This window comes from Podarcis erhardii (genome assembly GCF_964252035.2).
Source record: "Podarcis erhardii genome assembly, chromosome: 1".
Classification (NCBI taxonomy): domain Eukaryota; kingdom Metazoa; phylum Chordata; class Lepidosauria; order Squamata; family Lacertidae; genus Podarcis; species Podarcis erhardii.
Window position 1 is genome coordinate 30,475,376 of NC_138497.1, and position 6,326 is coordinate 30,481,701.

Below are 6,326 nucleotides of genomic sequence, written 5' to 3' on the forward strand. Positions count from 1 at the left end.
GGAAATTCCATGTCTTCCTCTAGCTGTTTAGGATAAACTAAATACCCCCTGTGCTATTTACTTTCTGCCTCTGAATCATCTGTTTGCTCCCCTCCTTCACCACACAGCTCTTCATGCTCAATTATGCTAAGTAATACATCTTCCTTACAGAGCAGGCACAAGATGGGTATCTTTCTTTTCATTTAGAGCTCCTCTCCCATCTTTATAGCTGTGGAAGGCGCCTCCAAATATTTGTTCCCTGCCTATGTGATATTTCCTGGCATGCAGAAGGGAATTTGACTTTGAAAGGCGGCAGCAAATGATTCAAATGTTAATTTCAGCAACAGCTTTCCTAACACATCAGGATGCGCAGCCAGTTGCCGCTTGGTACATTTGCCTCTAATTTCACCCTCCTCTCATTTTCTCCAGCCTTTCCTAATCACAACTAAAAGGTTACATTCTCCTGCTCTCTTACTCTCTCTCATTTTTCACTGAGACAGTGAAGCCAGGTTAAGACACATTTTGATGAATTAATCTGGGAGGACAGTGGTTGTTACCCTGAAAGAGCCAGGGGGAAATAATGAAGACAGTAAGGCACAAAGAGCCCAGGTAGATTAGACCAAAGCATCTTATTTCTCACAGGTACCGTGAGGGGGGCCCTCACAAACAGGACAATAACACTCCCCCTCTCTGCCAAACAGTGGCAGGAGTGTGGGGGGCCACAGGCACACAGACAGGGTCATGTCCCTTTGGAGAATGGAAGACAAAGCGGAAACAGCCGTGCTTCAAGATATATGGTTTTATATTTTCACCTTCAGTCTGCATGAAGGGGGTTCAGATCTTACAGCATGGTCCAAAGCATTGCAGGCAGTTCGTCCTTCTCCCTCACTAAGATGGATCTCACCCTTTCTTCTTCCCAGAAGCTCCTTGTCCTCCCCCACAACAGTTACCCTGGCAACCTTCCAAATCTTCAATCTCTGGTCACACCTGGGCAAGAAGTTCCATTGTCTTGTTAATGACCCACAATGGCTCTCTTAACGGCCCTAGTTTGGCAAGGCTACCCAGGAACCCCTTTGCAGCTTATATTCTCCCTTCATATCACAAATAACCCCAAATCCTAGCATTTATAAATTTTAGTATTTGGGGGGAACCCCCCCCCAAGTTCTGTAACAGTGGCCAATGGTCAGAATCCCACCACTCTCTGGGACACCCTTCCACTTGCTGTTAGGTAAAGGTAAAGGGACCCCTGACCGTTAGGTCCAGTCATGACTGACTCTGGGGTTGCGGCGCTCATCTCGCTTTATTGGCCGAGGGAGCCGGCGTACAGCTTCCGGGTCATGTGGCCAGCATGACTAAGCCGCTTCTGGCAAACCAGAGCAGTGCACGGAAACGCTGTTTACCTTTCTGCCGGAGCAGTACCTATTTACCTACTTGCACTTTGACGTGCTTTCGAACTGCTAGGTTGGCAGGAGCAGGGACCGAGCAACGGGAGCTCACCATGTCACGGGGATTTGAACTACCGACCTTCCGATTGGCAAGCCCTAAGCTCAGAGGCAAGCTTCGAAGACCCATCCATCTGCTTAAGCAGGCATTCCACGGCTCGTAACTTTCTTCACATTATTCTGCTTTGTTATTTATTGATATTTAACTGCATCTTTTATTGATGGCTTCTCTGTTTTTGCTGATGTATTTCAATGTACGTTCAGTTTTAAGTGTTGCGTATACATTCCACACACCCTTTCCTTTTTAATGATCTTACTGTGTTTTATGTCAACTGCTGAGGGATTTTGCATATTAAGTGGCATATAAATATTATTAATCATTAATGATAATCTTACTCTCCCATAATTGGTGGATCTAAAGGAGTGCTCAGCAAAAGAAAAAAGAATAAATTGATCGTGTGGGGGGATGGGAAAATTGGGAGCCCCTCAAACCTTTGGACCTCATGACATTAGTGGTGGTGAACACGGTTATGGCCGCGGTTAATTAAGAAAACTATTTTAAATGACAGTTTGGGTTTTTTGTGGGGGAGGCTATGATTTAGCGACCGTTGTTCTAAAAGATGGTGTAGGTTGCTCTTTATACTCTGTTTAAATACTACCAGTGGAAGAGAGCCCATTGCCTCCGGAGGCAGATTGTTCTACTGACGGTCAGTTCTGACTGTCAGGAAGCTTTTCCTGCTTCCTTGCAATTCCTATCTGTTGGGTCTATTTGTTCCACCCATTGGAGCAAGAGAAAAGGAAGTCTGCTTTATCTTGTGCACAACAGTCCTGCAGATAGTTGCAGATCCTGATGGTCTCTCAGCTTGATCTTTCCTTTTCAATGCAAAACATGTCCAGCTCTATTGACTTTCCCCCAAAGGACTTGGTCTCCACACCCCTCATCATCCTGTCCCTCACCCTCTGGACACACTCCAGTTTGTCAGTGTAATTCTTAAAATGTGGTGCCCTAAACTGGACACACAGTACTTCAGAGGCAGCCTGACCAATGCAGAACAGAGTGCAAACATTTCTTTTTGGGATCTGGGCACTGTATGTGCTGAACAATTATAAGGATTCTGGGTGACAGCAGCTTGAATAGTCCAGGGACAAGTAAAAGAATGGCTGAGTAATAATTGTACTGGCCCCATGCAAGACAAGACCGGCTCTGCCCTGATCTCCCTTTCTCAATATTCACTAATTGGACCTTGACCTGCCACTTCCCTTCCCCAGAAAGGACTTGCATACCTTGCCAGACACTGCTTCCTACAATTACTGGTTAAAACATCTTCTGCATGCGCTCGATTTTCACGGAAATGACACACACTGCTTCACTGCCTGTACCCTGATTTGTGATAAAGCATTCTCCAATAAAAGAATTTTATGCCATTTTATATGCTTGGGTTCATTGGTGGAATGGCAAATAGTTCATCAGCGCAAGGAAACATTCTTCTCCTCTCCTTCCTCCTGCACCCTCATAATCTGTTCTAGGGGTTCCCCCAACCCCCTGGAGAAAATCTGGGGACAGTGGAGGTGACATGGAGAAGAGAGAAAGCCCATTGTGCAAGCAGAAGTTGTTCTGCTACCTCAGTTACTTAGCAGAATAATGCCCTGTGTTACATTTTTTGTAAATAAAATTCAAGTACAGTCATACCTCGAGTTGAATGTGCTTCGGGTTGAGCGCGTTCGAGTTGCACTCCGTGGCAACCCGGAAGTAACGGAGCACGTTACTTCCGGGTTTTGCCACTCGCGCATGCGCAGACGCTCAAAATGACGTCACACGCATGCGCGGAAGTGGCAAAACACAACCCGCGCACGCGCAGATGCACCATCACGTCTTGCATTCCATTCGGGATGCAAACAGGGCTCTGGAACGGATCCTGTTCGCATCCCGAGTTTCCACTGTATATAAAAAGGCATAAAATATTGTTCTAATACAAAGACTCTGCTCCGGTTTAAGATGCTAGAGCAAGATAAATGCTGACCTTTAAAGCCCTAAATGGCCTCAGTCCAGTAGACCTGAGGGAGCGTCTCCACCCCCATCGTTCTGCCCGGACACTGAGGTCCAGCACCGAGGGCCTTCTGGCGGTTCCCTCACTGTGAGAAGCCAAGTTACAGGGAACAAGGCAGAGGGCCTTCTCGGTAGTGGCGCCCGCCCTGTGGAACACCCTCCCACCAGATGTCAAAGAGAAAAACAACGACCAGACTTTTAGAAGACATCTGAAGGCAGCCCTGTTTAGGGAAACTTCTAATGTTTAACAGACTATTGTATTTTAATATTTTGTTGGAAGCCGCCCAGAGTGGCTGGGGAAAAATATTATTATTGTTATTATTATTAAAGTTACAACATCCATAAAGTTACCTAGTCAATTCATAAAGAGGAAACCTTCATCTTTGCATTCCAGTTGACAAAATGCAGCGTGCCTGTCAGCCAGCTAGGGAAAACTGAGACAATATTGTTAAAGAAATCTGTTTACTTAGCTGTGATGTAATGTGGTATCACAATCTCCCTAAAAGAGTCTAGTGTCTGTCTCCATGATCAGTTTGAGGACAATGGATGACCGATGTGTGGCTTGAACATGCAGGCTAGATCAGAAAGAGTATGTAATTGCACATTTTCAATGTATTAAGTCCCATTATCCACAGTGGGACTTCCTTCTGAGTACCTTAAATCATTGCATAAGAGTATTTTAATTCCAAACCTTAAGTTCTTCAGGATAGCTTTGCTGGACATTAGCTGGAGCAGGTGAGGAAGAATATTTATTTTCAATTTAAAAGCAACATTTTAAAAAGCTGTGCTGGATCAGACTGAGAATACATCTAGCCCAGTTTATGAGGAGCTTCATATCCCATGATTGCTAAATTTACTCAGGAGCCTTTGATGAGGGACTTGGACAAAGTATTTTGGAAGTCCCAAGAGCATAATGTGTATGCTTGTTGAAGCTTAAAGAATTCAGAAAGATTGGTAAGGAGAATTTCAGAAGCCATGCTTCTAGACAGGGCTTTTTTTTTCAGCTGGAACTCACTGGAACCCAGTTCCAGCACCTCTCAGGTGGGAGCTATTGCCATTACAATAGGTAAAGGTAAATGACCCCTGGAGTGTTAAGTCCAGTCAAAGGTAACTATGGGGTTGCGGTGCTCATCTCGCTTTCAGGCCAAGGGAGCCAGTGTTTGTCCACAGACAGCTTTTCAGGTCATGTGGCCAGCATGACTAAGCCGCTTCTGGCACAACAGAACACCGTGACGGAAACCAGAGCACATGGAAACACCGTTTACCTTCCCGCCACAGTGGTACCTATTTATCTACTTTCACTGTCATGCTTTCGAATTGCTAGGTTGGCAGGAGCTGGGACAGAGCATGTGGAGCGCACTCCATAGCGGGGATTCGAACCACTGACCTTCCAATCAGCAAGCCCAAGAGGCTCAGTGGTTTAGACCACAGCGCCACCCGCGTCCCTGCCATTATAATAGAACAAGGGAGATGTGTATGGTGAGTTCTGACACCTCTTTTTCTAGAAAAATAGCACTGCTTATAGATGTTTAACGTTTCTAATTTTAATAATGTTTTCTGCCCATTTACCCAGCACAGTGGCAAGTCTATAATTTCCTGGATTCCCTCTCCTCTTTAAAATTTGCAGCATTCAAAATTCTTTCATAAGGAGGATGGCTTTAATAATAAAAGAAGCATGCCTGTGAAAAGATTAGCAATTTCTCATTTGAGATTTGTTAAAGGATTCTCAGGTGGGTGCCATCTGGTGGCTAGTGAATTTGTAACTTGTCAATTAGCTGTAAGCTTTCATTCGCTGTCACCTCGCTTTGACTGTCCTAACCTCTGAGATACCCTTTTGGAAAACAATGGTTCAGGTGTCTTTCTAACATCTACAGCAAATGCCAAGGCAAATAATTCATGGGCTAGCCTCTCTGCAATCTCTTCAGCATTCCTCTCACATCCTTGTCATTTAAAGGTCCTGCTATTCCCTTCTTGACTGGTTTCCTGCGCCTAATGAATGCAAATAAATACACGTTGGTTGTTTTTAGCCACTCAGTCCTTACATTCTTTATTTGTTTGCCTCATCATAAACTTACATTTGTTTTGCCTCGGTGTGTGTGTGTGCCACTTTTTAAACAACACTTGCAAAAATTCTTAAATTTTATTACTCTGTTGACGCTAGTTAACCATGCTGGCGTTCTCTTGAACCTGTTCATATCGTTTCTGATCTGTGATATACATTTTATCTGAGCTCCTAGTATAATGGTGTTCACCTCCAAGCTTCCTGGTGAAATTTGACATTCCTGGCATAAAGTGCTTTTAACTAACTAGGGGGTGCCGTCCTGCTGTTTCATTTTGCCAACGCCCTTCTCCTTGCCTCAGTCTCCCTCCCCAGAGTTCTCCTTTCCATTACCACATCTCCCCTCTTCATGCCCCAGTTCCTTCTTCCTCACCTTCCAAACCCACACAAGTGTCAAATTATCTCTTTCCCCAAAACCACCCTCTCTCCCACACCCAACATCTCTTCCTCCCTGTCCGAAAAAGACCCTTTCTGTGCCAGGGAGAAAGAGAGAGAGGAGAACTCCCCACGTCAGGTTATGGTGGTGCCTCTTCCTCCCCTTCCCTAAGTGATCCATTTTGGGTCCAAGGTGGATTCCTGCAAGTTTTGGTTCAGACTGAGTGCCTCTTGTGTCCCCTAACAGGTTCAGACTGCCATCACAGTGTGATGACAGACTAGGAAATAAGTTATATAGAGATATATTATTTTTAATTCTCTTCTAAAATGAAAATTGATCATGTTGGACTTTCTTGGCAATTTTCCACTTACATAATTTTAATTCAAGAGTGCTTGATCCCAGGCTGTTATCAACAATTACATC

General features: G+C 44.7%; 1 long non-coding RNA gene across 1 annotated transcript; it reads right to left on the reverse strand.

Annotated features, from left to right (window-relative positions):
* Nucleotides 1-761: 761 nt before the first annotated feature.
* Nucleotides 762-3,888, reverse strand: LOC309345594. Its single transcript, XR_014158319.1, has 2 exons — nucleotides 3,820-3,888; nucleotides 762-966 (listed from the first exon to the last, which is right to left on the reverse strand). It is a non-coding gene; the product is annotated as an uncharacterized lncRNA (long non-coding RNA).
* Nucleotides 3,889-6,326: the final 2,438 nt, after the last annotated feature.